The sequence below is a fragment of the Cryptomeria japonica genome, chromosome 8, assembly GCF_030272615.1.
Source record: "Cryptomeria japonica chromosome 8, Sugi_1.0, whole genome shotgun sequence".
Classification (NCBI taxonomy): domain Eukaryota; kingdom Viridiplantae; phylum Streptophyta; class Pinopsida; order Cupressales; family Cupressaceae; genus Cryptomeria; species Cryptomeria japonica.
The window spans coordinates 449536993-449560553 of NC_081412.1; positions in this window are offsets into that span (position 1 = coordinate 449536993).

The window sequence follows — 23561 nt, forward strand, 5'->3', positions numbered from 1 at the left end:
TAAGTTTTTAGGCTTTTCCAAAGGTCCAAAGGGTATACCTATGGGTTAGGGGTGTTTTGAAACATGTGGCTTCTCCCATGTGACTATGAAGTCACTTCAAAAAGTGGTGTTTTCAAGATGCACGAAAATTGAACATAGAAAGTTCTTCCTAGGATAGAGAACCTTCCCCTTAGGAGTTAAACTCTCTTCCCCATCCTCTTCCACCTTTTCCCTTTCCAATTTGAGTAATGTGCAAGAGTTAGGGAAGGGCAACCAATGAGAACTCACACCTCACCCAAGGGGTTGGGAAGTGTGTGAGAGGCCTTCTTAGGCAAGAATTTGCAAACTTAGTGAGCAATCACCCACTCTCCTTTCTTGGAGATTTTGCTTGTTTTGAAAAAGTTAGTAGGAGTTTGGTATTTTTAGTGGAATTTTGGAGGAAGTTAGTGTGGAATTGGGCAGCTCATCCCCAACTAAAGTTAGCAAACCTTTTTGGCAGAATAAGGTTGGTTACTTCTTTCTTCCTCTTGTTATGTTGTAAATGATTGATTATGTTGTTTTGTAAAAGAAAGGAGTTGCTTGAAAGGTTGTGTTCTATGAAGTTTTTGTGTTGAAGTAAAATGTGTAGTTTTCTTTTCTATGTGTTTGTTTGTATTTCTAGTTGTTTTTTTTGGGAGTGTCCAAGATCTCCTATCCTTGGGAGGGTAGGAAGATCTTGGGGTGGAAGGAGTTTGACAACCATGGGTGAGAGGCTCTCCTCATGGAGAGTGTTCTCAAGGGAGTACTTGGTGACTCTTGATGCATAGCCTTGTGTATGCATTTGGGGGTCATAAGGGGAGCATATATGGCCTTGAGCCTTTTTGGGGGGCATAAGGTTTGTGAAAGTATTTGGGTTGCATTTGTGTTGCCAAGAGGAGGCTAATGTAGTATTGTTTTTGGCATGCAATCTCCCCATAGGTACTTGGTCCACTTCCACCAATGGAAGAGTCACCATGAAAGTGGTGAATGTGTAGCTTGGGAAGGGAAATTTGTATGAAAGTGTTTTCCTATGTTTGTGTAGAGTTTGTATGTTTGTAGCCCGTCTAGTGCTAGGTTCTCCAAGCTCGGGGGTGGCTTCTAGTAAGCCTAGGCTGGGAGGTGAGCTTCCCATGGTCAAAAAGTGTTTTATTGCAGGTTGCATGGGAATGGAAAAAGAAAAAAATGAAGAACTAAGTTGCTATTTTATGTTGCAATATATTCTCTTTTGGAGTTGTAAATGAAAAGAAGAAAAAAAAATGGGCTAGATAGTGTTTATTTACATGGGAAGAAGGATGTTTGTATGCATCATTAGCTTGTAAAAGAAAGAGAAGGACATTGTGTATTTATTTTCAAAAAAAAGATGTAGTAAGGTATTTCTATTATCTTGAAAAGGGGGAAATGTAGATGTTTTAAACTTCAAAACTTCTTTGTAACCATGCTCATTGTATTTAAATCTGTTAAAGAAATACATGATGTTTTCACTATTCTAGTTAGTTGCAAATGAAAGCATTACTGTATTAAATTGTAGGAAAATTTTGTGTTTAACTAGGGTGGAAAAGTAGATGCATTATATTTCTTTTATGTATTCTGCAAATAAATGAAACCATGTTGCTGTAAATTTAATAAAACAGTCTTTTATTTTCTGGTTATTGCAGAAAAGGAATTTTATTAAACAAGTTTATCCTTTGCAAAAAAAATTAGAACTTTTAGCTTTTAATGTTATCATTTTGTTACAAAAATAGAAAACAGATTCTAGAAATCCCCTTGAAATGTATTTTGTTGTTTACAAATTAATCAGACACAAAGATATTTATATATATAAATATATATCTATATATATATATAAATATATATTTATATATATTTCTTTTATACAAATTTAAACATTAAAGAATCTGATAAAAAAAAAAAATGATATTCTGGCAGATCTGGTTTTACAAAAAAAAACAGGGGGGCTTAGTAAATCATGTATATATGGGTATATACATATATTTATATATATATATATATATTTATATATATATATATATATATATATATATATATATATATATATATATATTCTCATTATTTTGTTCATTTAAATAAAACACAGAGGACTCACTAAGACATATATATATATAGATATATATACATATATATATATATATCGGAATATATATATATATATTTTTGCATATATATATAAAAAAAAAGAACCAAAAAAATAAAACCCTCATACAATATGCCTCCACGAAGTGCTTGTTTATTATAACCCGCACGTAGGTTGGAAATATCGTAGCAGGGAGTATATACACCGCGTGGGCCGTAACCCTGGGCGGTGGCGCCCCCAGGCTGCGGCACCCGCAGTCCCTGGGCGGCGACGTCCAGGGCTTGCGGGGGCCGCAGGCTGGGCAGCGCTGCTGTAGCCGACGGCTACCCCCGCGCTCCGCCCGTATTCCCCCCCTCGCTGCGACAGTTTTAAAAAAAAAACGGAGCATAAAAAAAAAACGAACGCCCGCACCACCGCCTCCACCCCTTCTCGCAGCGCAGTTAGTGTTGGTTACGCCGCCACTCCAAACCCTCACTGCCTTCCTCGTCTCTCCGCCGCTCCTCCCTGCACACAGCACACGCAGGGGGTCGGAGATAAAGGAAGAAAAAAAAATATACTGTTGTCATTCACAACGCCCTAACCCTAGTCCGGGTTAGGGCAACGCTTTACAAGATATAAAAAAAAAAAATTAGGAATATGTGTGTGTTGGGTGGGGAAAGAAATATAATAACCCAAAATAAAAGAGGGGTTTAAGTTTCTACATTGTTTTTGGAGGGACAAAGTTAAAATGGTGAAATTAAGAATAGTTATATATGAAGTAAATGTTTATTTATATATTTATATATATATATATATATATATATATATATATATATATAATGTTATGTGGATAAACAATTATAGGAGATTTATTTTAGCTTTGGATGGTTAAGCAAGCTTAGTTATTTATTTTTAAAAAAAAGTAAAGAGAGTAGATAAGTGGGGAAGTAATTTCGGGATAACTCAATATAACGAATTTTTAAAAAAAAGAGAAAACTTCCCCTCCCACGTCTTAGAATATAGATTATAACCTAAAGTAAAAATTTTAAAGCGAGTAAATATAGAAATACATATATATATATATATATGATAGAATAATTTTTGGTAATCAAATGGTTTCCAAAACTATTAGTCGATGAACTTAATTCATACATTTTTTTAAAATTATATTTATTGGACTATTGTAGAGGAAATTTTAAAAAGGGAATTTAACACTCAGGTAGATTAAATAATAAAAATAAGGGGGGAGTCAACACTAAGTTTTCTAGTAGGGCCAAGAGGGCCAAATACTATGTATGATTATAACGTGATTTTAAATTTATGGGGGTTTCATTTAAATAAGGTGCTTAAATAACAGGGTTAATTAAATTAGGAATCCTAGTGGAATAAGATAGAAAATTAAGGTAAATTTTAAAAAGTATATGGTCGAGATTAATTCGCCGTTTTAGGATATTAATTAATCATTAAGGAAGTTTAGTGAATTTTCCGTTTAGGGTGAAATATTAGTTCATTGATAGCTTAGTTATTCTGCTACCTAAGCTGAATTTAATTATTCGAGTGACACAAATATAGTTTAGGCTCAACCCAAAATGCATTATTTAATTAAGTTATCGCACTAAGTTGCATTATTTTAAATTAGTTAGTCGATAATTAGTTAAGTATTTAAAAAAAAAAAAATTAAAAAAATTTTCGTTCGTGCCCAAGAGTGGGCATGACAAATGAGATGCAGGATATGACTATGAGATTCTGTAAAGAAATTGAAGATAGAAAGAAGAATGAAGAAGACTTGGTTAGAAGACTAAATGATGCTAGAAATGAAAACATGATTCAGTCATGAAAATGATATGTTAAAGACAGATCTAATGCACACACAAAATGACAGAACTGAACTCATGAGACAGAAAAGAATCTTGGAGAATGAACTGACTGCTACAAATCAACACAAGGAGAAATTCAAGAAAAGTTCAGAAGAACTTGGTGACATGCTGAAGAATCAAAAACCTAATGGTGATACAAATGGCCTTGGCTTTGAAATTGGTGAAAGCTCCGATACTGCAAACCATCATGATCATAACAAACCAGTAAGGCAACCAACTACTTACAAATTTAATGGCAAATGCTTTAATTGTAACAAGTATTGTCATAGAGCAAATCAGTGCAGATCTAGAAATTATCAGAACACTAATACACCCACCAATCAATGTTCCAAATGCAACAGAGTTGGTCACAATTCAGAAAATTGCAGAATGAATGTAAGATGTTATGTTTGTGGAAGATTTGGACACTTATCTAATCAATGGAGAACACATACCGGCATAGGATATGGCAAATCTATTCAGAAAAACAATGTGACTTGTTATGCCTATAACAAGATTGGACATATTGCTAAATTCTGTAGAAGCAAGTCCTCACCGGCAAATAATAAAGGTCCAAGTCTAAAAGGTAAAGAAAAGGTCGAAGAGGTAAAGCATGAATTCTCAAAACAATGGATCAGAAAGTCAGATCAGATTATTGATGGGAATACTCCTCCACCGGTAGAACAAAGTAACACTCCACTGGCAGGAGAATCTTCATCTAACTGAAGCAAAAGAAAATCTTTTGGGGGTTTAGCAACAAAATGAAAAACATGCTATTATTCCCTCAATTGATGGTAAGAAGTTGAAATCACTTCTATACCGGCAGATGAGCTGAGTTGTGACTTAATCGGCAAGCATTAAATGTGGTAGTTGGAGAAAATAACATTATAAAGTAAGTGTTTTGACTCCTTTTTCATTCATCAAGCATTCAAATCTTCGAGAGCACAAAAATTCCTGAGCGAAGGCATTCTAAGCGAAGAAGTGAAGCAATCCATCAAATCATTCATCCTTAAGGCAGATTGAGGTATTTATACCTATGACATCTTCATCCACTCCTGAATTTATTGCAAACCCTACTGTTGTTGAAGTTGTTAAGCGCCCTAGACCCGTATTCCAGCTAGTTCCCAAAATTGCAAAGAAAGATGATAGCATAGGTTCATTCTCTTAAATCCCTAAAGGAGTAGTATATGCTGAAGACCCTGGGATGTATATACATTGTCATATTGAGGAATTAGGTGATGATGAGATTAAGAACATGTTTAAAACCGTAATTTATGATGAATCTGGAAATGTCAAACCTGAACATAAGGTAGTAGAAACCCTAGGTTTCACTGAAATTCTTAGTATCCCGGATTTTCTCAAGGATATCATAAGGATTGTGTTAAGTAGAGTACATGGTGAATTTTTCTGGTTGGACTCAATTCATAAAATCACAAAAGAAGCAGTAAAAGTCATAACAAGGTTACCCTCCACCGGTAACAGACCAAACAAAACAAAGAAGGTCTCTAATGACACGGTGATAAACCTAACAGGTGCAACATTTGATAAGAGATCTCTAAGGGTAAATGATGTAAAGGATATAAATGTCAAATTTATCAGTATGATCTTAGGTTATAAGGCTACACATGCAAATAGGTTAAACTCATTTTCTATCCTATGTATCAAGAGTGCCTATGATATGGTCAATGATAATGCAAGGATAGATATATGTGAATGGCTTAAAGATGAGTTGATAGACAATTTGGGTAAGATCAAAAAGAGATAAGAAAGGAATATTCAGATTTGAAAACTTACTTGTTTGTTTGATGTTGTACATAACAAAACAAGTGCCCGGTATTGGTGCTAGAGATTTTGGTTTTGACATATGGGTAGGAAAACAACTGTTAGATTTACTAAACAATATGGGAGAGAATAGGGAGAAAAACCTAAATGAGTATTTTCAAGCATTGAAGGCTCGAATGAAGACTAGAGTAAGACTGTCACAAGCTATTGTGGATAAGTATCAGAAAGAAATATGTTCTGTGATCAAGAAAGATGAAATTTGGATGGAAGCAGTTGTCCCTAGAACTATTTGGGTAACTAAAATGGGCTATGAAATAGATGACAACATCATAGAAACATATGCAAAAGCCCTCCTTGAAGCTCCAAAGGAATCGAAAGAGGAAGTTTTTGGAAATGCTGAAACAATAGAAAGTGGAATTCAATCTAGAAAAAGGGTTAAGAAGGTTGAAGCAACCATAAGGAAAGGGACCCGGCAGGCAAAGGCAATCAAGGAAGAATGTCTGAGACAAATTAGTATAAGTGAAACTGAGTTGGAAGCACCTCAACCGGAAACTCATCTTTCACCAGTTGGAACTTCTTCTGAGAGTGATATACTGACAGTATTTAAAAGGGTTGAAAGGAAAATAAAACCCTCACCAACACCCTCTCCTACACCTAAAAGGACAAGACAAATGCAATAGGTAGTAAGGCCTCCGACGAAGAAAATGATTCCTAAGAAGAAGAAGGTGAAACAGACTATTACTCCTCTAGACAAACTTCTTAGCGAAATAACAAAGGATGGTAAGCTGAAAAACATCAACAAAGTATACAACACACTATCAGCTGATGACAAGGAAAGCATAGAGAACAGTGTAATTTTACACTTAGATATATACAAGAAATTCTTAATGGAAGTTGTTGATGAAATTCCAAATGATCTATATAGAAGACTAGAAGCTAGAAGATTAGCTATTGTTGAACTGGATAAAAATATTAAGATTGAAAAATTACTGGTAGTGCATCCAGTTAACACACCTGATGAAATAGACAAATTAATCAGTGAGGCTAACCGGACAGTATTTTCCATCGCTCACTGACATGTAGCACTAATGGCTGGTAGAGTAAATGAAGTATCTGAGGAAACAATAGATGGATGGGATATATTTTTTGTGGAAAAAGAAAAAGAGGAAGAATTACTTAGGCCAAAAACTATCAAAGTATATCAAAAGGATAGAGATAAGGGGAAAGGTAAGGTAGGTGGACCACCAAGCCTGAAAATAACTAACAATGTGCCCCCACCTCTTTCAGATACTCCACTAGTAGACACTACTAACAGACAATCGACCATAGAGAGTATGAAGATTGTGGTAGAAGATACAAATCCTGAATCAGAAATTTTTTATACAGTAAATGTAGACACTTAGGAAGTTAATGTTGTGGTTGACAGAGAAACCATTGAGGATAAGGAGAAAAATGTGATGACTAAGTCACCAGCTGTAGAGGTTGAGTTGAACATAGAAAAACCTTCACAGGTAGAGCAACCGGTAGAGGATACCACTAATGAACTGGTAGATACAACAGATAAACCATATGAAGAACCAGCAAAGAAAAGTTTAGAGGTACAAACTGAGACTACATCTAAGAAACTAGCAATTGAAAGCTCAGAGAAACCCTCTAAGATACAGATAGAGAAACCAAAACCGGTACAGGTTGAAGCACAAGTTCAGACAGAGACAGTGCCACCGGCCCAAACTGATAAGCATAAACCTTTGTTTGTAGAAATGCAAACATAGACAAACCTACCAGAGGTCGAATCAAGAAAGGTAATTACCACAACTGGTAGCATGGCTATTGTAATGAATGTTGGACAAACATCTAGTACAACTATGGCAGAATTCAGACCTACTAATGTAACAGAGGTCCTGTTAGATTCAATAAAGAAGATCACGGAATGCAATGCACAAGCCTTTAAGGCTATTGATGATACAATACCAATTCTTAAATTGGTTGCGCCAAAGTGCATAGTTGATAATAAGGATTCTTTAGGACAACTAGACACATTGTCTAAATTCATCACCAACAACCTATTGACCATTGATCAAATAAATGAGGATACATTTAAGGAAAGAATGATAAAAGAAAAAGAAAAATTCTTTGAGGATATTGTGAAGAAGAACAAGGAAGAAATGGATACACTTTTACTGGAAACTTGGAGAAATAATTGTTGACTTCAAGAAACTGTACAGGGACACTTGTAAAACAAATATTTTGATAGAGGATCTTGACAAGGAGATCAGCAAAGCACAAGATAAGATAAACAATATTGCTGACAATCTGATAGGTGCATCGGATTCATTTTTGGAGTTAGAAAAGAAGATTGCAAAGCAAGAAGAGAAAATAAAGAAACTAGAAAATGACAAACAGGGAATAAAGGATAAAGCAAATGACTTGAAATGCAGACTTATTCCAAGACTAGAATACCTTATTTCTTTGAGAAAAGATCTGAGGCTCTGGTTCTCAGACTAAAGACACCAGAAGAACAAATGCACATACTCACCGGTACAGTGAAGAGAACTTAAGAGGCAATAACATACAGCAAAACATTCAGTAATGGCATAAATTTGATTTTGACAGATACCTTTCAGATTGTAACCCATAGGTTACAAGAATCCTGACAGGACTCCATTGACACCGAATGACAACCTTTGTCATTGATGTCAAAGGGGGAGTAGTGGGATGACAAAAATGGTCAGAAGAAAGGACATCATCTGCTTGGGAGGAGCATACATCATTTTTTTTGGCACACAGTTTTGGTAAGACAATTTTGGCAGACTATTTTTGGATATCATTTTGGACACTTTTGATTTTTCTCATGAGTGTTGCCATCAATGCCAAAGGGGGAGATTTTTGGCAAATGCACACTCCAATGAGAAATTATAGGTGATTGAAGGTTTTGTCATTGATGGCAACCTTGCAATCATATGACACTGGCAAGACAAAGATACTACCACCGACAGATAGACTCTACACCGACATATAGAACACCGACAATGAAAGGAAGGATACCGACACCTTGACCGACTTCAATTTTGTTTATAATGTATTTTGTAATTAATTGTAAAATCATTGTAAGCCAACATGGCGAGTTGTAATATGACTCATATATGTATGAGATCATTGTAGATCATTTAAGTAGCGAAGTATGGAAAGATAATAGCAGACCTAATATGCAAATCATTGGTTAAGGGTTTATGTATGTACTAGAGCTTAAACCGGTACTGGATCTGCCATAACAGATGCTAATCTAAAGCAATACAAGACATTGGATTAGTATAATCCAATTTTGTAAGTCAGTGTGACTTCTTTTGTAATTGAGCAGTGAGCTCTAAGCACTTGGCCTTCCTGCATGTGTAGGCCCCTATTGTAAAAGTAATATTCTCTTATTGGCCAGTAAGTGAATATTGTGGGTCACAAATCCCACCAAGGTTTTTCCCACACCGGGTTTCCTCGTTAAAATACTGTGTTATGGTGTGCTTCTCATGTTGTTATTATTCTCAGCTGCTGCATTATTTCTAGTTTACTGGTACACAGTTTTAATATGCTTTTCATGTATTAAGTCAAGTAAATTTATATACAGGTTAGATACTGATTCACCCCCCCTCTCAGTATCTTTGGGAATCCTAATAATACTCAGATATTCCAACAAAGTTGATGGTGACTAACAGGTTTAACGTTTGATGGAGTGAAAATCAGAGGGCCAAGGTGAATCTCTAGTACTCAGTCCTGAGAAATTAGCCCAAACTTTCAAGAGAAGGTTTGGATTCTCTTCTTTTGCCCAGATCCCTATCTATGGCTCAGTTGGATATTTGTAGTATTCTATTTTTGGCAATTTACTTCAATTTCTCAAATACTTGCCTTAGATTCAATTATACAATTTCAATTGCAATTTTAACTCAAACAAAAGGGGAATAAGACTCCAATTAGAATTTAACCCTTTTCCTAATAGAATTGAGGTTGGATATATTTTATTTATCCTCCTTTTAATTTGATGCATGTGAAAGTTAGATTATTTCCTAGTTTACAAAGCATAACTTGTGAAACCCTAATTTTTACACCATTACATTTTAGTGAACCTAACTTCTTTCATGCTTGTTTATGATTCATTATCTTAGATATGATTTTTATGCACTTTAACATTAATGTTTGCACTAATAAACAACTAAATTACATAAATTTAGTGGTTAATTTCATAAAAACCTTAATTTATTATTCTAAAATTGACTTGTGGGTTGCATAATTTTTTAGTTGCGTTTTTAGATTTGATTATTATGAAATGCTATGTTAAAATTTAGACACATCTAATATCCAATTTCATAATTCACATTCTTTAACTTATTGTTTGATCAATCATTTTTACAAATAATTGCATTGTTTAATCATAGTTTCCAATCTTTGCATCCAATTTTCCTTCCTTTGTGAATGAGTTTTGTTACACTTAGTCCTACATACAATATTATAGTGAGAGGAAGTTATAGACTTAAGGTTTACCAAGGTTTAAATACTAAGGATATGGAGCCTCAGTTGGATAACTTATTCCATGTGAATGTTGGTGCTTCGTCTAATCCAAAAAATGACATCACTTATCCCTATTCTCCTCATACTTCTCATGATATAGATGAATCATTAACTAGGGTTACTATTGACCAATTGGAGAAGATTGATAATATATTTGAGAATCTTCAACAATGAATGGGTTGACAATACCTAGATAGTGAGGCGGTCCCCTTGATTGAAGGATTGAAAAGAATGGTGTAAAATGATAAGATGGGTGTGAATTTGTTGTGTGGCCTTTCTCATATTGTTGATACTAATATTATGCCAATGAAAAATTGTGTTGAAGTTCTTGGTTATCTCAGCCTACTAGCCAAGTTAACCATTCCATTCCTATGCCTACATCCCTGCTTAGTGTGCCTACATTTACATCTTCTATCATGACTACTTCCACACAAAATGTTACTCCTACACATGTTATTCATGAGGGCAATTATATTAATTAATATTCTTACAAAAATCCTTTCATAATTATTCCATTTGTTTCACAACCATCTCTCATACCAACATACTATAATGTTTCCCCTCCTTATTCTAAACCTCCACTTGCATACAACAGTGTTTTGGATTAGTAAAGCAACGTTAATTAGGGCACTGGCCCTGGTTGATAGTCAAAAACTATCAACCACATACAAACAACACCAAAAATCTTATGTTGGCAACAAAAACAATAGCTCGAAGGCAATGAGGAACAAAACATAGTTAGATAGGCCAAAGAAAACCCTATCAAAGCGAAAAACACCCAAAACCCCAATCAAGGAATGGGGGAGACTCCCAAATCCAAAAAAAGGGGGGTTTGGAGGAGGGGAGAAGACTTCCCCTTCTGCATGCGAGAAACCACAGTCCAGGCAATGTTGTCATTAGGACCATCAAAAGAGAGATCAATCGGGAGGGACCCCATAGGGTTACAATGAGAAGTGTCTATAGAGTGTTGCAATAGAACAACAGGGGGTTGTTACAGAGAAACAACAGGTTGTGGCGAAACAACAACAGAAGCAGATCCAACAGGAGTAGATCATGGCAGTGAAGCTGGAGTGACCGAAGTAGAAACCATAGGGGCAGAAGATGAATCCACTAGAGGAGCCTTGGAAATAGCATCAACAATAGTAAGGGGCACCTCATCCTCTTGAGAGGAGTCATTCAAATCAGGATCCAAGTGGCAGCACCTTTGCAACATGAAATAGAGCAGTCTGAAGCAAGATGACCCATAGAGAAGCATTTCCTACAGCCAAAGAGGAGGACCTCAAAATCCAACTACTCCTCAATCACAATCCAATATTTCCAATTTAAATATATCCACCAAAGCAACTATCAATAACCTAGCTCAAACTATTACATCCTTGCAACACCAATTGGCTTCCATAACTCAATCCAAGTTCAATGTTTCCACATTTGATGTAGTGAGCCCACTATCTGATGACATTGTCTGTGCAATTTCTCCTAAGCATATGAAATTTACTCAATTGGAATTGCACAATAAAAAAGGTGACCCCTTGACTCATGTGAAGACATTTCAAACTTTTTGTAGTGATTTTTCTCATGACCAAATACTTATGGATAAATTGTTTACTAGAACCTTTAGAGATAAAGCTTTGCAATGGTATTGTTCTTTGTCTCCTTATTATATTAATTCATTTCAATAAGTGGCTAATTCTTTCATTCAACAATTTCAAAATAACATTGGTTCTAAGATTACATTGATTGATTTAATTCATTGTAAGAAAGGAGTTAAAAAGTGACTAATTTTTTTGGTAGATATAAATATTTGCATTCATAAGATGTCTATCTTGCACTTGATGTTCAAATAAATTATATTTCTGATTTACAAAAAGATGTTAGGGATAAGCTTCTATTTTTTGAGTTTACTTCTTTTACACAATTGTGTGCTTCATGATTATCATCTTCAAGTGAGTCAATTTGAATCATCCTCTTCAATGGATCCAGTTGATAAGAATGAGAGTGCTCAACAATAGTTTATGAAGTTAAAAAAAAATAAAAATACATCAACACTCAAGTGGGTAGCCACGACATTAACTATGGTCCCATTTATCCAAGTACTTTAGAAAAGAATTAACTTCCCTTTTTGAGCCTTTGCATAGTATAATGTTGAGGTTGATGAATGCTAATGTGTTGCAACTTCCTCCTATCAAACCAATTAACAATTATAAACAATTGCCAGTTTACCATGATCCTAAATCTTTTTGTAAATATCACCATCAACATGGCCATGATACTGAGAAGTGTTACCAATTGAGAAATAAGATCTAATACTTTATTGATAACAATACTATATTTGTAGCTGGTGACAATGAAAAAGGGAATGGATCTATATCTCCTCCTTATTAAAACCTCAAAATATATACCAATTTGTTTCCTTCTCATTCTACCAATATTGTTGAGTCTAAGTCTCTTTCTTTTTCTCGAGCATCAAATCTAATAATGTTGTGAACCTTGTTGACAAACCTACACCTCCAAAAGACACATGTAAATTACTTTCAATACTGGTGAAACTATTGTTGCACCTGATGGCCCATTATATATCACTATAAGGATCAAAGACAAACTCTCATGAGGGGTGCTCATTGATCCACTGTGTATGGTGAATGTGATTATTGAAAAACATCTTTATACTCAAAAATTGCATCAAGTAACATATGATAAATATGATGTTATGGCTAAGGTGTGTAATGGTTTTTATTTCCCTACTATTGGTTCCATTACTCTTCTTGTTGAGGTTGGTACTGAGTGCTTAAATTTCACCTTTGCTATTTTAAACACCTAAATTTGATTAATCTAATTAATTAAATTTAGTTGTCCTAAACACTGTTAAATTAAATGATTATGCATTATTTAATTAATTGGTGTCCCCCTCTCTTCTAGTTAATTAATTTCATTAATTATGTTATGGCCCCCTTTTAATTAATTAATTGGCAACCATAAATCATTTAATTGATTAAATTTGATCCCTTCTTGTAAATTAAATAAATCAAATTGATAATTTGATTGTTTATTTTATCTTTTGTCCTTTTCCTTCTTTTTCCATTATGGAATCACTTTATTAAATTAATTTTACTTCTCCACGTGCTTCCTAACTTTAACCCCTATCTAACCCTTCCTCTAAACCTAACTCACTAACTAACCTTGGTTTCTCAACTAGCCTTATCCCTTCTAACCTCCCCTCTCACATGTATTCACATTTCTATTTTTCCTAATTATGGAAAAAGAATCTTCATATTTGTGTCTTTCTCTTCCAAATGAACATGTGGCTTACCTTCCACTTTCCCTCTTTGGCTTAGCCACTTGTCTTATTTTTGGGGATAAGTCTGGAATCTCACTCCACTTAGAATTTTGAGTATTGCCACTTGTCCACTTTGAGGACAAGTGTCCCTTTTCTAAGCCTCTTCTCCTCTCTATTCTTGCCTATTTAATCCTCCCACTTTTCTTCACAAAGCATCCACTCATTGCATAATATGTCCCCATAATGTCCATATAATCACCCATCTTTTGTATAGTCATACCATTATAACCCTTATTTAGCTTAATACACATCTTGCATCAACCATCATGGAGAAAAATCGAGCATCTGCAACATTGTGAGCACACACCATATTGAAGGACCATCAAATCGAAGTGATATTGGTTTGTACTTTTATTATTTTATTTTGTTTCATCATTCCAATTTATCTTCTAAATTGTCCTTATCTTTAGTGTTTGATGGAATTTGTGTTTTTCTTAGATTGTTAGATTTGTATTTTCAATCATTTTATTTTCACATTTTTTCACCCACACATTTCTAGCATGCCCATTGGGACCCACTTCATAGGTCATTTTAACATTTTTTGTTTTTCAAGTGATATTGATTACAAATTTTAGGCACTTTGAGGACAAAAACATGATCTGGGAGGTCAATTTCTACTTCGACGGAAATCATTTTAGTGCCAAGTAAATTTTCATGAACTTGCGGGTTTGAGCTATGCTTTAGTGGGTTTGCCATTGATACTAATGGGGATGCATTCTTGACAATCCACCTGCAGTCCTTGCTCTCTACTTTTCTCTTTGTTTTCTATTTAGTTTATTTTTTTATAAAACAATGAGTCCAACTCAAGGGCCAATAGGTTTGTACTGATAGATTATAGTCTCTACTATCTTTTTTGCTCTCTATTTTCTATGTAGTTAGGCTTTTTATAAAGTAATGGGTTTGACTCAAGGTTTAGTAGGTTTGCAAGATAACTTAGCTTCAATGGGTTTGAACTGTGTTTTAGCCATTTTGCAATCTCTATCATTTTATCAAATCTTAATTCAATATATTAGTGTTAACCTGCTAACATTTGTTGTTTGATTGGCTTTCAGTAATGTTTGTGTAGTTGAATAAATTGTCAAAGACCCCGCAATCCAAACACTAACTTGTGTGCATGTAGGACTGCCAAAGGGGGGTAATTTTATAAAACAATTGGGTGTTACTGATAAACTTATAAGGCACTGAGAGGGGGAGGGGTGAATCAATGGAAGCAAAAACCACAACACAAATCTGATCACCAATTTAAATAACTTAAAGCTTAATAAAAATAAAAGAAATATCACCACATAAGATAACACCCAATATATCAAGCTCCACATAACACAAATATTTATACGTGGAAACCCAAAAGGGAAAAACCACGGTGGGATTTAATACCCACAAGATTCACAATCTACAGAATAGAAATATTTGACCGGTTAAGTTCTTACAAATATTTCCAGTTAGGAGCAGACCCAGTTAAGGGATTTACCTCAGCCCTGTTAAAAGCTTTGCCCTATTAGGAGCTACCTCGCAAGAGGATTTAGACTCAAGTTAGTGAGCTACCCTGTTAAGGGATTTACAATTTCAAGCATGTTAGGACCTACCCAGTTAAGGGATTTGACTACTACAACTATACAACAATAAAATGATCTGCATGTAGCACCCCTATGCTTGATAAGATCTGCTTCAGTACTGCTCAATACATCAACAACACATCCATATAGAGATTCTCAAATTACCGCACAATCAAAACTCTCAATATTCGCTCACGATCTTATACTTCATCTCATAACTCATCACACTTTTTATAGGCATCAACTTAGTTGGCTAACAACCTTGGAACAATTTCCTAGGTTGAATGAATCTAGGAAAGCTTGCACTACATGCTTTACTTATGTCGGCCACCAACATAACAACTTAAAAAATAAAACATTTTGTGTATCGATTTACTGATCTTAGTGACTTTGTTCTACCGGTTAGCTATTCTTCATGATTGACTGCTTTGTACATCATAACTTATCTTGTTAAATATGTCGTTACGGTGTGAAACATAGCTACCTGATACAATCTCCAATACTTCTGCAAAACCGCATAACCTAACTCTTCATTGATCGCTCATACCAGTTGCTTGAATACAACTTCATTCCTATTTACCAGTTGAAGTCCTATTTGTCGGTTCATTGGTAAATTGTCTCCTCTACCGATTATGCTTTACTAGTTTGCCTTAAAGACATAGATGACTATCAAAACATAGTTGCCATTAAAGACAACATAAAACAAGTCATCAATCAACCTATAACATCAAAAAATCATCATCAAGCCAACAATATCCCCCTTTGGCATTGATGGCAATACTTAGGAAATTTTTTGTCTAAGTGTGAAATACAAAAATTGACTCAACTCATGACACATACTCCTCCTTAGCAATTGCATTCTATTTATTACAAACATATATACTACTACTCCCCATGACAATTCAAAAACAATTCAAAATTTTTGACTTCACTACTACTCCCCCATTGACAACAATGGCAAAGGTAAGCAAATAGACGAAAGATATATGCAATATACAACAAAATTTGCATTATCATATATATATATATATATATAAAAGTTCAAAATGTTTTACAATGCCATCTTAGAAAATGCATCTCCAAAATGAAACTTTAACTTCTTCAAATCATTGTGCCAAGTTTCCAAAAGAGTGTTGGTTATCTCAACATGTGTTCTAATTTGGCAAGCCAGCTCCTCCATGGCATCAATTGTACTCATCTCAAGTGTAGCTAGAATAGCTTTATCTTCCTTGTAGCCTGTCTGCAAAATTTCAACCTTAGGGATCAAAAGTGTCTGGAGTTCCTAGAATGACTTAGTCCTCTTGACCTGTTCAGTTCAACAATCGATCTTCCATAAGTTATAGCAGAATCATTTAGGGGGCTAAATGATTCACTTAGAACTTCAAGTTCCTTTTTATCTTCTTGCTTCCTTTTCATCAAGTTAGCACAAAATAATGAAACTTTGCAACAGTGGAAAGGATTTTACCTCCAGTTACAATTGCATATTTAATATGATCTTTATTAACTGTTAGAGAAACTTCATCTTTATCAATATCATTCATTAACTTCTCTACCCTTTTCTTCTTGTATTCCTTTTCCACATTCAAAAATTATGCATCTTCAAAAAATTTCATCTGTTCACCAGCATCAACAACCAAGTGACCTAACTTATCAATCGGTGTAGACAATCTATTTATGCCTATTTCGGTAATAGACTAGACAAAATATCAACTGCACATTGTATTGAGTGAGCTTCCTTTTGTTGTTCCTTCATTCTTTTCTTCTTAGCTCTATATTGCCTGGCAGTTGCAATCTCCATTAGTTCTGTAGAACTCAATGCATCTATATTGATGGGTCCTTGTATACTTAAAGCATCATTGTCCTCATTATCATCAATTTTCTTCTTAGAGGTAAATGATAGGGGTGTCACTTTAGGTTCTGTTTTCAATTCCTCCTCTTTCTTTTCTTTTGTCTTTTCCTTGTCCTTTATCGGTGGTGTTTGTGTATCAACTGTTTCAGTGATTACCAATGGCTCTTGCTCAGTCTGCTTTTCTTCTCCTCTCTTCGGTTCTTGTTCCTGTTATTCAGTCATTTGGACATCTTCAACCTATATATCCTTAGTATGATCTTTCTTTTCCTCCTTAGTACTGGTATCATCATCTAGAATTATAACCATTTCAGTTTCAATATTAACTAGCTTGTCATCTTTCGGTTGGTCTCCCACAAAAAACTGATCAGGTGTAAAATCAATGATATCAACATTGTTCAGAATATCTTCTTCCTTAAACTTTTTTGGTTGCTCTTCCTCCTCATAAGCTATCAAACCCAATAACTTCTTCAATATTAGCTCAGTTTCGATGTGAACTAATTGGGTCTCACCAAGTAACAGTCTTGTCAACCTTTTCTTAGATCTAAAATATGGTTTAGCCTTTGCAAGACTTTCTTCTATCTCCTCCTTTGTGGCTTCAGGTTGCAAGTTTTTAATAATAAATTCAATAAATTCTCTATCTTATTTCATAGTTGCCTGTCATCTAGCATCAAGATTATTATACAAAAAATTTGAAATCTTCCCTTGCAATTCAATTAGGGATTTACTATAGTTATTCAACATAAAAACAATTGCATCCTCTACCTGCCTTTGTTCATCCTCACTAAACTTATCGTACAGTTTATCCAAACTCTTAAGAACACCATAATTCTCAATACTATTTAACAAGTTTTCAAAAGACGTAAGTTTGGTTACTGGTTTTTTGACGGATTTGATAGTGGATGCTCCTACAACCTTTTACTTTTTGCCACTAGCTCTCGTAGTTTTCTTCTCACCTTTGGATTCAATTTCTTCTTCATCATCAATTGTTGGTTTCTTTTCTTGTTCCTTTTTCCTCTTCCTATAAACTTCTTTCACCTTGGGTGCTTTAGGTGCAGAAGGCTCAATGACTTTACATTTTCTCTTGAATTGTATCTTGGAAGGTTTCTCCTTTGCCTCTGTAGGTTTCTCCTTCACCACTATACTCCTTGTTTGTCTATTGGTGCTGGTACCAGTTGGGGCACTAGATGGTCCTGCTTGTTTAGCTTCATATTTTTCTCTAGCCTCTGCTATTGCCTCCTTAGTAAATCCTTGTTGCTCAACAAATTGTTCAACTTCCTTTCTAACATTCTTAGCAATTACCGATCTAGCAAGCTTAGAATGTACTAGTAAATATTTCTCTTTATAAGTACCAAACCTTTCTGTAGTAATGTCTACCAGTTGTGCTAGCAAGTGTTCAGCATAAGCAACCAAAAGATCTTCTTAAACTTCATAGACCATAGGCATCAGCCAAGTTGTCTTGGGATCAACTGCCTCTATCTAACATGTGTCAATGTTAACCAAAAAGAAGATGGTATTCTCATATCTACTAACAACCTATGTCGGTATCCTCTCTCTTGCATGCATCTTTTTTCTGAAAATCTTTGAAATAACCCCAAGAAATCTTACAAAAATCATTACCTAACATCTTGATGTTGTTCTTCATCTATAATAATGTCGGTGTGTCCTTAGACCACTGAACATCACTGATACCAGGAAAGTAATTCTAAAAATAGAAGAACAATCTAATAATTAGTTGTCCATATTTAAACTTTAGTCTTTTGTCTTTCTTGATGGATTCAAGATTGAGCACTAACTGTCTTCTCAATGCCACTGACTAATCATAATCAACATTTTTCTTGATCACTCGATAATTTGTATGAATAGCTGTAGCAGGTATGTTGTTCATCCTTCTAGAATGATATACCTAGTATCCTATGACCATTGAAGCAAATTTTACTACAGGGTCATCAATCTCATTAATTGTCATAGATCTTTGGTGCAGGAGCACCCTTCAAAGGGCTCCCACCATTCGCTTTTGATTGTGTTCTCGCTTCTTTATGAAGCCATTGTATATAAAATAAGAGCCATGTGCTCATTGGTCCTAGTTGAGGTCATAGGGTCTTGAGTCAAAGTTGAGTTTTTTTTGGAAATAGAGGGTATGTGTGCCTTTGAGGTGTTTAGGGGTCCTTCTTAGCATGGTGGTGTCCTTAGGTTAGCCCAATGTGGGCCTAGGACATTGAGAAAGTTGCTCAAAAGTTGCACGACAACTTTTCAACGTTGTCAAGCAACTTTTCCACCTAGTGGTCAAAATTTGTAGTTTAGCGTGGACAACCCTAATATGGGAACACAGACTGAGGAAAGGGTAGTATAAGTAGTTGAAAACCCTAAGAGAAGGGGTTGGATGTCAATTGTTGTACGTCCCAAGCAAAGTAATTTTGTTGCCAGTCGGCACAAATGGAGTAAGACAATATCATTAATGGATTGATTTTTGATAAAAAATATATTGTCTTGTATGGTGTATTTACTTTCATTGTGAGCATTTAGATTAGGTTTTGTTTTGCAAGTGTGGTGTGTTTGTAAATCTTTTGTAAATTACCTTCTCACTGTCCAGTTTGGGACTTTTTGAGAGAATGGGATGTTAACTCCTTTCCCCATTGTGGAATCACCATGAAACCATGGGGAATAGGAGCACAGACCCTGTACAATACTTCAAAGAAAGTAGGGCCCTTGAAGATGTAGGGATGCCATCTAAAGACCCACTCCTAGGCGAGACTGGACAGTACCTGACTAGGAAGGGTTAAGTTGCAGAGGTCTTGGAGAGCAAGGAAGGACAGAGGAGGAGGCACCCTTTGGAGGAGTTGTAGAGGGGTGAGTGGAGTACCAATGGTTTGAAGGAGGAGCTTCCATCAATCCAGACAAGGTGGCAAGAACATCAAACCTACATTGTGACCCTGGTAGGCCTAAAAACCCTCTTTAAAACCCTTAAAAACCTTAAAATCCACCTAGGGTAGCATACAGACACTTGGAGGCCCAAAGCCAGAAAAATACTTGAGCCCTTGCTAAATGAATAGCAGGTCTTTTAGGAAGTTTCACAAGCATGTGCATCATTTGCAAGAAGGAGCCCTAAAAGTCCGGATAGGAGGCCTAATTGGTCACAATCCTTGTAGCCCTATTTTGTAGGTAAAAGACAAAATAGTGAAATTGGTAAGGGGTAGGAAGATTGAAACCTCTTGGGGGCACATGAATGGGTGGTAAACCATGTCTTAGACCTGACCTATCCTTGTTACAACCTCAGAAGGTGTGGAACAAGCCAAACCCTTATTAGCCTAAGTAAGGGTTCTTAGGATCTCATGAGTAGGTGAGACCTTAGGAGCAAAAATTCAAGTTGTTGGTGGGTGGATTGGGTAAGGTCAGGGGATTCCTCAAGAAGGGGAAGTCCTATAGACTCTAGGGTGTGGTTAGTACACCTGGTGATCCAAGGAAAGGATCTAAGAGCATAAACTAGGCTAGTCTATCCCAAACCCCAACCCATCAGATTGGTATTAGAGCCAGTTAAAGTTTTGGTGGACCATGTATGTCTCTGTACTCTGGTGAATCAGTAGGGGAAAGCACAATGGTCACTAATGCTGAGCTAGCTAGGGAGGTAGAAGAGTAGAAGGAGAAAAATAGACTCCTTGAAGAAGCTATGAGTGAGATAAGGGACAAGCTGCAGGAAGTGGTGGATCAGAGGACACATGGACCTTGGGGAGAAGACACAAAGGATAAAAGCAAGAAAACTATAAACATAGATGACATTATACCTAAACCAGATCCCTTGTTCAATGAAGAACCTTTTGTAAAGGCTATTAAGGCTTTGAACACCAAAGCTTTTGAAGGATTGCCACATTTCAGTGGAAGGATGGACATTGACACTGTCATGGAATGGATTGAGGGTATGGAGAACCACTTTGAGTTTGAGGGAGTGACAGAAGCTCAAAAGGTTAAGGTTTCAAAATCAAGACTAAGGGGAGCAGCTTTGACATGGTGGAAGTACCTACAAGAAGAGAGAGTTAGCATGGGGAAGCTACCTATTGCAAATTGGAAGGCCATGGTGAGTAAGATCAAGGAGAACTACTTACCAGAGGATTATGAACTCCAAATTCATAAGAAGAGACAGGGATTGAAGCAAAAAGACCTTGATGTGACCTCTTACACTGAAGAGTTTCAAAATCTTTGTCTTAGATCCAAAGTCCAAGAAGATGAATCTATCAAGGTGGCTAGGTATCTAAGCAGCCTAAAGTGGAACATTCAAGAGGAGATAAGCCTATGGACTCCTACCACTGTCCAAAAATGTCATCATCTTGCTACCAAGGTGGAAGAGAGGAACAAAAGGAAAGGATACTAACAACAGGGGTAGAGGTAGAGGTAGAGATCAAATGAATCATTGAGGTGGTTACCAAAGCAAGGCAAATGAGCAGAGGAACCAAGGAGAAGCCAAGTTGAATGAGCATAGCAGTGAAGCCAATCTCAGAGGAGGCCATTCTAGAGGAAGAGGCGCACAAGGTGGTGCAAGTAGGGGTAGAGGTAGAGGTACCAAAAGGGGTAACTCCTACTTTGCAACTATGAAATGTTACAATTGTGGTCAATTGGGACACCCGACCTATAGATTCCCTGACAAGCCTACATCATCAAATAGTGGAAAGAGGGTTTCTTATTCACATGAAGACTCTTCAAGAAACAAGACACCTGAGGTGGACCATATTGAATCAGAAATTGGAGAAAATCTAATGTTCAATAGGGTCTTGATAAGACAGCCAGTTAAGAATGAACCTAAGCATAGGAGAGCATTGTTTAGGGTGAGATGCAACATCCTTGGTAAAGTTTGCAAGGTGATAGTTGATTCAGGGTCAACTGATAACATAATATCAGAGGAGGCAACCAAGAAGTTAAAACTCACAAGGATACCCCACACTAACCCTTATAAGGTGACATGGTTGAATCAAGAGCAGAGTGTGTTAGTCAATGAACAGACTTGGGTAGAGTTTTCTATTGGAGGATATAAGGATAATATCCTTTGTGATGTGTTACCCATGGATTCCTATCACCTATTGCTAGGGAGATGCTGGTAATTTGATAGGAAGGTGATCTATGATGGAGAGGAGAACTCCATTTCCTTCAAGAAGGATAGCAAGACCTTTAAAATTCAGTCCTTGACAGAGAATGAGGAGGGAACCTCAAGAACACCTAGTGTCTTATTGGCTACTGGTAAAGAGTTCTTACACTTGCTACATGAGGAGGAAATAGTGAGGTGTGCCATGTTTGTGAAGCCAAGGGAGGAGGAAGACAAGTTGCAGGAAGAGGTACCCAAGGAGGTGAAGCAAATGTTGCAAGAGTATAAGGACATAGTGAGTGATGGAGCACTTGCAACACTCCCACCAAGAAGGTCTATAAGCCAAATAGACTTTGTTCCTGGTGCATCCCTACCTAATAAAGCTACATATAAGCTCACACCTGACCAAAATAAGGAGGTGACAAGGCAAGTGTAGGAGTTGTTGGAACAAGGACTGATCAAGAAGAGCATCACCCCATGTGCAGTCCCGATAGTGCTAGCATCAAAGAAGGGAGGCAAGTACAGAATTTGTACTAATTCAAGGGAAATCAATAGGATCACCATAAGGTATAGGTTTTCTATTCCTAGATTAGAGGATTTGATGGACTGTTTAGGAGGTGCCATGTATTTTACCAAGTTGGACCTTAAAAGTGGTTATCACCAGATTAGAATTAAGGAGGGAGATGAGTGGAAGACTGCTTTCAAGACCACAGAAGGATTGTATGAATGTCTTGTGATGCCACTTGGACTCACCAATGCCCCAAGCACCTTCATGATGTTGATGAGTGAGGTGAGAAATGACTTCATAGGCAGGTTTGTGGTGGTGTACCTAGATGACATTCTCATCTATAGCAGAACCAAAGAGGAGCACCTTGAGCATTTGAGGTTAGTCTTGGAGAGGTTGCATGAGGAGAAGTTATCAATCAACCTAGAAAAGTGTGACATCTTGAAGAAAGAGCTGGTCTACTTAGGATTTGTGGTGTCTAAGGGAACCTTGAAGATGGATCCGAGCAAAGTGGAGGCAATCTTGAATTGGCCTGCACCTAGAACAGGGACTAAAGTTAGGAGTTTCCATGGTTTAGCTCAATTCTATAGGAAGTTTGTGAGGAAATTTAGTGGCATATGTGTACCAGTCCTTGACACCATAAAAGGAGGCCTTAAAACTAAGCTCAAATGGACTGAGCAGGCTGACAAAGCATTTCAATTATTGAAGCAAGAAGTGGCCACAAAACCTATCCTACTCCTACCAACTTTTGACAAGCTATTCACATTGGAGTATGATGCTAGTAGAATTGCAGTAGGGGGTGTATTGAGTCAAGAGGGAAGACCTATGGCATTTTTTAGTGAGAAGCTCAATGAAGCAAAGAAGAAGTACTCAGCCTATGACCTAGAGTTGTATGCATTAGTTCAGTCTCTCAAGAAATGGAGACATTACTTACTCCCAAAGGAATTTGTGGAGTTCACAGACAACGAGGCTTTGAGTTACATTAACAC